This window comes from Malurus melanocephalus, unplaced genomic scaffold, assembly GCF_030028575.1.
Source record: "Malurus melanocephalus ecotype Western Australia unplaced genomic scaffold, MMel_1.1 scaffold_36, whole genome shotgun sequence".
Taxonomy (NCBI): domain Eukaryota; kingdom Metazoa; phylum Chordata; class Aves; order Passeriformes; family Maluridae; genus Malurus; species Malurus melanocephalus.
In genome coordinates this window covers 1,470,762-1,481,787 of record NW_026623268.1, presented here as the reverse complement: position 1 = coordinate 1,481,787, position 11,026 = coordinate 1,470,762, and the positions used below count along the sequence as shown (strand labels likewise).

The following is an 11,026-nucleotide window of genomic DNA, read 5'->3' as shown; positions in this document are numbered from 1 at the left end:
AAAAAAAAAACAAAAAAAAACAAAAAACCCCACAAAACTGCAACTTCCTTATCAACAAGGAAGTTTACAACTAAGCAGAAAGTCCCTATTCACTAAACTCTTATCTTTATTCTGCCTATATTACCTACAAGAAAAAAATATTTCTGTGGTATAATTTACCAACAGATTCAGCAAAGAACTTTGGCCCGTGATCTCACACAACAAGGAGACTTCTATCATTTTAAGTCCTTCTGATTGACAGGAAACTGTTTATAACTGTAGATAATAACTGCTTTTAAAACAGTTTCTAYTGAAAAGCAAAGTCCACTGCCCATATACACTTCACTCAGTAAACAAGAAGCAAAAGATACTGAATTATATATGTGAGAGAAATGGATATTAACATACGTATTGCAGTTGAACAGTGGCAATTTCAAAAAGAGAAGATGTGGACCTGCACAACCCCAGCTTATACAACCTGAAGTTACTAGGCTTCATAGAAGGTCCTTCCTCATTTTGTCTCACTATCTCCATGGCTGCACAAGTAAGCTCTGACTAAGACCTGGGTCAAAATTAGTACACAGTCTTATTCTGCACAGCAAACTTTGACGCACACCAATTTCAGCAAAAGCTACTGATGAAGACAGCAGCCAACAATCAGGCAAAACAAGATTATAAAAGTTCTAGAGCATGTTGAGTATACGAACAAGTTACCTTATTACATTCAGGCTGCAAATTCTTAACTTCAGGGCTCAGTCAAAATCAAAAATCAGTACATTCAAGATACATTCTCTGCACTTCTGTTCTTTGGGATACTGCATATCCTGCTGATCTACGCCTACGATATCTGCAGGAACACATTACAAGCATGGTACTGAGCAACAGTGTCTGAAGTACCCACTTGCCAGCATAMTAACAGACACCAAATTCTCCAGAAATTAAAAGGATTAGCTTGTCCTCCGGAGGCACTAATATTTTCTTCAGGTGGACTTAAAAAACTTGTAGAAAAAAAAAATCTACCTTCGAAAATACACAAAAATGTGTTGACCATTAACCACCTKGCCATCTTTTACAATATCTTATAAAAGAAAAGCACAAATCAGGACACGGCAATCAGCACACACAGTCTTTTGGACAATTACCAAGCTATTATGAATAAGGACATTCAGTCTTTAAAGTTGAGATTTGAATACAATACCTAGATGAGAGCTTGCACCATTTACAAGTATAACCATCTAACAGGACAGTACTTCTGGCCCTGTCTTAAATTCATAATGATTTATCAGTAACTTTCTAATTAACAAAAGACAAATCAAGCAGCCACACATGACCATTCACTCCTAAGTAAAAAGCATCAGCACTGCCTGGAAATGAAATTGTTACATTTCCTAAAAACACATCTTGATTAAGGAATGCTTACATTCCCCTACTGATGAAACAACCTCTGTTGCAGATTTAACTGACTTCACAGCAAAATTTTTGCCAGTCATTTCAACAGATGAAAGATCAAATAATTATTTTTTGCCTGAAAATAATGTTTGCACARTAAAATAGGTTTGTTCTGTTCGAATTCCCAAGATCAATTTCAAAACAGAGAAAATAAACACCTGGATGTATTTGCTGAGAGATGAAGCTTAAGTGTTTAAACAGAAAGACATTAGCTATAATTTTATCATAAAATAGCAAATAGAAAGCATAGCTGAAGGAATCAAATTATCAATTTGCAAATTAATCTCAAGTTGTTCAGATCACCACTCCATATTTCAGAGTATTTATATTCTGCTGAGTGGGAATATCCACCTGCTTCCTTGGCAGACAATGAGAAAACAGGAGAGCAAGGAGAAATTTAAATAGCTTATCTGCACATTGATTCAAGAGTTCTGAACAAAAACATGAAGCATAATCATATTAAAACTCGACAAGTAAGGGCAGCTTTTCTAGAAATTTCAACTACTCTGTAAGTGGTAAGTATTGCTGTTAATTTGGAAGCTGAGACGCTTTTGCTTTCAGCAGTTGCTCAAAAGCCTAAAGTCTGACAGATATGTAATGATTCATTTAAATGTTACAGGGAAATAAGGWCACATATAAGAAGCATAAATCAGAGGGATTAAACTGTGAAAGAGAGCATAAAAAGAGTTTTCAGGAGATCATAGTATCAACCCTTCTCTCTTCCTAAACTCTTGGCAAGCATCTCCTGTAAGGTCTAAAAATCTACCCTTCCCCCTTGATATTTAGTTCCCAGGAAAAGAAAGGGAGAATTAACTGATTAAAAAATGGCAGCAGTTACCAGCCCACTTTACTTCATCCTTTTGGTTTCATTTCAGTGAATGATCAAATGGACACAAGCAAAGGCAGCACAAACACTTTGGTGCTCCGCATTTTTAAGCCATTATTTTTATGTGATTAAATATCTCAGAAGAAATACTTGTAATTTTTGTCCTTAGAGGGARGATGGATGAGAGGAGGGAGGGAAAAGGAGGAAAAGCAAAAGGAAGAGACTATGAATCAATAATGGTAATCTGAGAGCAAAGGGCCCATCCATCAACTATGAGGTAGTATTTCAAGTTATTTAAAAACCTCCTCTAAGTCACTAATTAAGAAACAGAATTGACAAAAATTACAGGAGCAGACTGCTAATCTTCCTGATCCATAGCACCGTAGCCAATACGGTGTCTGGGGACAGAATGTAAAGCTGTAATAAGAAAAAGATCTGTATGTAAGCATTTCAYGCAAGACTTACGAAGGCATGCTCCCCACATTAGGGAAAAAATAATCAGAAACAGAATTGTACTGCTGTATTTTCTGAGTAAGATTCAATGGATGCTGCAGGGTTAGGTGACGGAAATGGAGTAACCATCTGCAGGATGACTTTGTCCCTAGGAAACAGATACTGAGACAGGCAAAACAAAAACTGACAACTGCCTAATCTCCAGGCTTAAGCAAAGACTACCAAAACATTATGTTACCAAGAAACAGAAGAGAAAAAGATCTTATGGTTCAAGTACAAGCGCAAGTGGGTGTATAAAAATGTTTTAAAATTAACACCAAATACTGTAAGTGGGAAATGCTCAAAAAAAGAAGACAAAYCATAAAAATTTAAGCAGTGTGAAGTGTTTTCACAGATCTGCAGCCAGGGGCCCAAAGACGAAGTTGAATTCTCTCTGTGCTGTAGCAAGCACATTAGCCAATGACCCCCCCATACTGTGGGTACCCAGAAAGCCTCAAATTTCAGTGTTGCCAACCCAGTATGATTCTCCTCTGACCTCAAAGCAAAGCATTCTTGAGGAACACATTTTGAGCACAAGTGGAAAGACTTCTTTTAATCACTGTCTCTTCTTCTGCCATGTAGATATCACACCGTTTTCAAACAGGGATGGGCCAAAGAAGTTCCCTCCCTTTTTCACCATTACCATAACYCATATCACAAAATACTGCCCTTTCAGTTGTGCTGCCACTACTGTTCCAGAAGGCAGCACTGTGAACCAGAAAGAAACTAACCTGGATTTAAAAAAAGAAAAGCAAAACCRCAAGCAAAAAGCCCTRTCCCACAAACCCTCATATAAAAAAAAMCAAACCAAAAACCAAACAACCAATCTCAGCAAAACAGGATCCATTTCACAGCACAGATTTATGAAAAAGCTACACCAGCATAAYTGAATGGACAAACAGAAAGGAAAAAGGAGCATTTTATAGTGCAATTACCACCAAAGTCCCAGTCCCATCACCTTTGATGCTACCACTACTGCCTGAAGAGATAAAATCCATCATGCAAATACATCAAAAAGCACTTCAAATATACAACAGMCATTCATCAGTCCKATTAATATCATTCTGGATCTCTCTKRGGAGAGAAGTTAATTGACTTAYGCAAAATCTGAGCAAAGCAGCTTTGAACATGTCTAGAATCTATATTTTCTTATCCTTGATTGTTGMATACTCAAGCCACTATAGGTCACGTTTTATCCTGAAGAAACATCATCTTAGCTGGATAAAAGGTACAGACTTTTTTATTTTGATTATAATTTTATATGTGTTAGGGGGAAAAAAAATGGAAATAGGACTCTGATTAACACACAWTTTAATGTGGCCTTGTCAGAGGAAAACAACCCACTCACAGACAGAAAAAAAAAAACATATTGGTAAAAGAAGAGGGTCATTTTCCTTCTCCAYGCAAAACACATTTGGGTCCAATCTGGTTATGCCTGTAAGCTTTTTCAACATATAAATTTACTTGCATGGGAAAAACATACTCAAAGCTTTTGGACAGACAATATTGATAATGATATTTTCATGTTAGAAGACTTGCRTGGATATAAGGGCAGTTTCAAACACTCTTAAAAACTCCCTAACTTAGAAATACCTCAACACAAACATCCCTAGAGGCCCCCAATCTGTACAGAATGATTTCCACTGCCAAGAATCTTACTCAACAAATGGCAGTGCAGCTCTAAACCAAGTGAACTGCTGGTCTTACCCAGAGAATTGTATTTTCTCTAAAACTACTGACACTTAAGCATCTGCAGAATCATGTCAGCGCCAGCACTCCCCTCTACTGCAGTGTGTGTCATACTTTAAAAATGCCACATACTTCTGTTCCTAGGGACCCCCAAATGCCTTAACAAGGTGCATAGGACCCCTTTGACTTTCAAGAGGCAAAGGGAAGATTAACATCAAACAACTGTTCATTCCAGCTGCATGRTGATGCTGATCAACCAGTCCCAGGTAACCTTGTCCTAGGGGAGTTGACCCACAACATRAATTCAATTCTCWRCTAGAAATGAGTCTTTAAATTATCCAAAATTAAAAARATTCACATTTCCCAGTGAAGACGTCCCAAGGAAAGCAAGACACATAACAGAATTTTAGAAACTGTAAATACAACTTCTGCYTCCAACTCTTCTTTACCTCACAACCAGAAAGTAGATTTCAACTCAGCATTCAGGAAATAAGACCACAATGACACACTTCAGTGCATCAGTGCAAATTGTGTCACATATATGGAAATAATTTCTAATATTAATACAGAGTTTTCTGTCAAATATGCCATATAATTAAAATCAAGMGAGTCGTAATAGACTAAATATCAGCAGAGGAATAGAAAACGCAAAAATAGAGCTTAAAAAGGATCTCAGGACATTTTTTAGCCTGTTCCCTTACTATAACTTGACTTAAAACCTTCCAAACAAAAACCTGGTTCATATGGTTCTAAAAARCTTCCGCAATGACAACTTCAGTTACCCAGGAATCTGCAACAGGAATCTTGCTAACTTCTAAATGAAATTTACGTTGCTGAAATTGTACTCCAGTATTCTCTTTCCTGTTCCCCCACTGGACTCTGACAMCTTTTTTCCCTGCAATAGACTTTCTCACATATTAGAAGACAATTATCACATCTCTTCTCTATTTTGTTTTCTCCAGATTAAATAAACCGAAGTGCTCTCCCACTTAATAGCTCAAGTACTATGACTCTACAGATTACTGTAGTGTCATTTTCCTCTGCCGAGCTGTTTACAGTGGTGTGACAATGCAGTGAGCCAAGCCAGACAACGACCTGGCTTAAGTCTTACTAGTGTTAGTACGAGTAAGGATTACACTGCTCCTGCTCACAYATTTCAGTATAGTCACATACACAATTGTACTGCATGAATGGAAATTCAGAGCAACTGAAGATTTCTCACTTTGGATTCCTAGAAGACAAATGCCAGGACCTAGTGAAAGAAACATAAAGAAAAGGAAGTATCTGGATTTTCTGTGCAGTTGAGGATGCCTAACCAGAGATTTCAGCCAAAGTTGTCTGGCTTGAAGACCAAAGGGAATATTCAAGTTTTATCACTTAATCTTAACTCATTCTCACTTGCAGACCTGGCTTTCATTCTGACTGCATTCAATCATCCAGGAACAAACTTAAGTCTAGCAAGAGACACACTTGTGCACATACAGTCAYGGACTTCTGTGTAAAGGATCTTCAGCACCATCCCCTGGCCACTTACACTAAAACTGAAAATGATACTCTGTTACTCAAATTTCTTAAACTAAAAATTTAAGCAGTAAGAAAGAACCTTATCTAAAGTTATTTCTCCTAAATCAAGCTCTACAATGACTGTAGAAAGACAGTCACAAGTACTACTTGCCCTCCCCCATTTAAATTAATAAAGTTCAAACAGGAAGTAAAGCACACATCAGATTTTCAGAAGGAAAAAGAAWGGATTAGGACCAAAAGCAGGAGAACTACTTCAACAGCACAGAAACAGAAATATTTTCTCTCCTTCACACTCCCACACACACTTGTCTTACCCTACTCCTCAGAAAGTAAGCATTGCACTGTGTTAAAAGTTGGCCTGTATAAATAAGTCATCTCTGTGCCCGTGGGGAAAAAAAAAAAAGGTGTATATAGATATGTCTCCTGATATTTCAGAGCATGTTTTTTCCATTGAGTTCCTGAAATTTGAAGGGCCATTTTCATATTAATGTGTGAAATTTTCACATTTGTCACCTGTGCAGTGTCCCCATAGTCGGCTTCCCCATAGTCCCCACCCCTGCTGTCATTCATTATGAGATAATAAATATAGTCCCAGTGTAGAGTTCTCACTCTAACACCTTYTCTTCTGCCAATTCCTATTACAGGTACTTGATGTCTACTTCAGAAGTCAATTTAAAAATGAAGTTAAAATGCTGCTTTCTAGATTCTTAGATCATTGCTTGCCTTGAAAATTAGCTTTAACTGTTTATTTCTCCAACTAAGCACTACTGACAAGAACTTTGCTATTTTCTGAGTTAAATGTCTTGAACCAATATGGTGCTGTTATACATAGAGAAAATACGTACCACATAATCTTCTAATGTAAAATATGTGGCCTGTTTAATGTTTTTGAGGTTAGTTGCCATTGTTGCAGTAATTATTTGCTGATGCTTACTTAGATATATTAAGGAGAAATGCATAACTACTCAGGTCACTCCTGGGCAACGTTTTTTTTCCAGGTTTGTTTCAAGAGCGTTAATGGGAATTCACAAGGGATYTCCAGAACATGAAAGGCAGCTCAACTTGTTTTTTGAAGGATAAGCATATCTTTTTTTCCTCTTCTATCACTTGGAAAGGTAGCAGATATAAAAAGCGGCCTACAGATGAGAACTCAAGGAACCATAACTRAACAGCAATGATGAACACAAAACCAGCAAATTCATAATACAAATGAAAGTCCAAAATAAAATGAGGGAGACTAAAAACATTCATGTTGAAGGAAAAAATTATGTGGTAGAAAGGATGTATACATTTGAAGAGAACTGAAACAATTAATGGTGTGCACATAGACCATTACATCTTCCCTTACATAGACAAGAGTTTAAAATCAAATTGGAAAAGCCCACTAAAATCTACATATAAGGGTTTTTTTCAGTCACTTAGTTCTGTCTAAAAACCAAAAMAGACATCCCAAGGTATAAGCCTGCTATAGCCAATGTATCTGCTCACACACCCCTACACCAAGGAGTAGGGAAGGACCTAGGAGTATTGCACAAGCATTCTCAGTACACATACAACTAAACCAATGCAGAATGTTGCACATGGTTACTTGCAAGTGCTTTCCAGACAACTCCCACACAATGCCATTCCTTCTTTACAGGTACATCTTACAGCTGCTTAAGCACTGATCCAGACAACAGACCCAAAATGTTCTGTTTACAACACCTGTCTGAGATTCATAATTCATCAAGTACAATTTTTATAAAATAAAGTTCAGTCCTTGATCTAGCTACACATGTAATTAAATTCAAATAAGTGTCAATAAGTGTTTTTCTTAAATTTAAGTTATTCAGTCTTTCCTCTCCAGAATTTTTATCAGGAATAATGAGAAAGAAACTAATTTTTAAGTGTTGTATGAGGAGGAAGAGAACTAGATGGGCGATTCGTTAAATCCTTGCCTTCAAAAGAAGTCAGATTGTACCAATGTACAATCACTGAAGTGCAAGTTCAGTTGTATTGGCACAGACACTTACTATAGTCTTACTTGATATAGTCTATCTGCATAGGAAAAGAAGCCCCTAATACAGCTGTTATCCTTAAGTTTGAGCCTACACCAGGAGTTAGAGCAATTGAGTTATTGTGGCTACAATCAAATATCACACAAGCAAAAGAGAACAGTGCATCTCTGTAGGCAGATCAAAACTTGACAAGTCTATCAGTTCTAATGCAGCTCTAGGTATTAAATGATAATAATTCAGATGTATTCAATACTGTCCTTCAGAACTCCAAAATACAACATCATTTTGAATCACAAAAAAAAATGGTTTGAAATGAAATCTGATGGTACAGAAGGCCATATTGTCAATGGTGGTTTTAATGAGCYAGACACTGGTGCAAACCATAGGCCAGAGCACAGGGGTATTTCAACACCTGACTACTCACTGATTCAGCAAAACCTTACAGTCTAAATACCAGTCAGATGCACAATCTGTACAAATCTGGGCCTACTAACACTTTCCTGAAGTACTAACATGGCTGGTCAATCAATTCCAGACAATACTCCAACCACTTTGTAACCTAAGGGACTTCTGAACTGGAAAACTTCTCAAAAAAAAACCCCAAACCAAACAACCAAACAGAACTCTCAGAGATACAATCTCACTTTATCATGCAAGACTTTACATAAATATTTTTATCTATTCACGTCAATGTACTTAGCAAATGATGGCTAATCTAATTTTATAACTGGGAAACATGTTTGTTTTCTATCATCTGTATAATTACATCAGACAGCAGCASTGCCAGTAACAGTCCACTCAAATATTTTATTCTCAATACTATGCTGCATCTACCACATGGTCAGAGCCAAACTCTTCCAACTCCGTACTCACAGAAAGCCATACAGCAGGAACAATTATCCCCTCCAACATCAATTCCTTTTTTAACACAGTGCCTTTAGTAATTGAAGCAAAATGCTTTTTGGTTTGGGGGCAAAGGAGGGATTTTTTTTTTTCCTTTCCTACTAACAATATGAATGCTGAAATTCCAGACTACCATGAAAATGCATGTTAATTTTGTTTATTCAGCATTTAACGAAGAGTTTCAGTCGGGTTTAAGTGAAGTAMGAGGGCGCAGTGCAAAAGGAAAACTTCGCTGCCACCTAGAGGTAAAATCTTGAAGGAACACAGGGAAAGAAAAACGCATCACCTTTTTCCTTATTCACTTTCAAAGCCAAACTCAAACGCCTTTCTCAATGAACTAAAAAAAAAGTCGCTACAAATTGAAACATGCTGATTTTAAAAAATAAAAACACGGGAGCAGTTTTAGACGCTCAGATTAAAAATCTCCTCTTTATGACCACTGGTAAATGCCTATGAAGCGTCAAGTACCAGGCACATGGAGTAGAAAACTCAGCCTCTGTCAGCCTGCAACTTATGGCTATCCACAGCTGGAATCTCCATCACATCTTTGTGTTTWGCAGTCCTTGATGGATGCCCTGAATCTGTATACATTCTCTCCAGACCAATTTATATTATTACCTCAAAAATTGTCTGTTCCAATGAGTTTCATAGCTCACGGACAAGGGAAAACAGTTTTCGCGTACATTTAACCCACCTTCAGTGGATGTCCTCTCAAACATGTTGGAGCATTGCCCTATTTACATAATGCTACATTTCTGCTGCTGTTTATTTTTCTCACCACCATCTATTTTCCAAACTTAAAATGGTTTCGTGTATTTTATTAATCTTCACTCAGAAGTCATTTCACAATTGACAGTCTTTGCCTCTTCTTCTGCATTTTGACATACCCTTTATTGAGCTGTTTGGACAAAACCCTGCAAAACATTCACAACGTAGGTATGGTTTGGATTCACACACTAAAAAATGATGGGGTTCTGCTCTTTCCCTAGTAATTCCTAACCTGCCTGTTACCTTTTTGACAACTGCCAGTTGCTGAGCAATGAGGACAAATTTACAGTGATTCCAAGATCTGTCTTCAGAGTGACAATAAATGTCACTACTATATGTGAACTAGTTTTCCCTACATATATTATTTTTCAATTGTTAATACTGAACTGACACATATTTTTACTCAGTAACATGAATTACTATCAGCTCTTGTTTCCAATACTCTCTGTTATACCATATGCAAATATTATCATTTCAGCACTGTCTTCTCATGCAGTTTATGAATATGTTGAGTAGCAGAGGTATCTGTGAGGYTCAGATGCTACCTCCAGTATACTATTAAAAACTAGTTCACTGCTCTGCTACCTATCCACTTGCCACTTACTAAGCYTGAGAATTGTCCTTATTTTTCCACAGTGCCCACACAAAATCTGTTCTCACCAGATTCTTTTATTAGAGACCATTATCAAGAGTTCTTTTTTTTTTTTTTAACTCACAATATAACATGGTCTCACCTATAACAGTAAGTTAAAAATGTACCTAGGTCTTTCCCTCCTACACCTGTCTCATCATCAAACAAACCAATAGCATGTACCTATATAACAATACCTAACACACCTGAGTATTATCCCTGACAAGAAATGTGGATGTTTTCCCATCACAAAATCAGTAACCATGTGGGCAAATGCATTCCTTCTTAACTGACATTTCTACACTTTGATCAGTTCAGCAGTTACACTTATGAATCTTGTGAAGCTTTACTACAAAGGGGCATCACACCCCTMTGTTATCACCAACAATGTCAGTGGTAGATCACACATCACTAACAAGAATTCTGCGATTTAAAAAATCATCTCCTGCAGAACTCCTAAAAACACACACACTGTTCTGGGAGATCATTACTATTTTATCTCTTTGTTATCAAAGTTCAGTTAAGTTGATTTTTTTTTCCTTACTCATGATCCATTAAGCCCATCTGTGATGTCCAAACTTTCCCCAAATTCCTCCATACTGAGCACATGCAATGATGTTGGCTCAGCTTTACCCTTTTGAGAACCCCTGTCATACACAATTATCTACAGGTAAATGGCAAGCTTTTGATTTGTGATTATTTTCATTTTTTAATCAGCCCAGACAGACCATTATAGCCACTAGGAAGTTGTTTCTCAAAACTCATTTT

The 11,026-nt window shown here is 37.0% G+C and overlaps 2 protein-coding genes across 2 annotated transcripts in view; one reads left to right on the top strand and one right to left on the bottom strand.

Moving 5' to 3' along the window:
* CMSS1 (cms1 ribosomal small subunit homolog) overlaps positions 1-11,026 on the bottom strand; it is a 217,956-nt gene that overhangs the window by 200,510 nt on the left and 6,420 nt on the right. The gene's annotated exons all lie outside the window — the stretch shown is intronic.
* The window catches only part of FILIP1L (filamin A interacting protein 1 like), a 35,970-nt gene that overhangs the window by 20,358 nt on the left and 4,586 nt on the right, over positions 1-11,026 (top strand). The window lies entirely within an intron of this gene.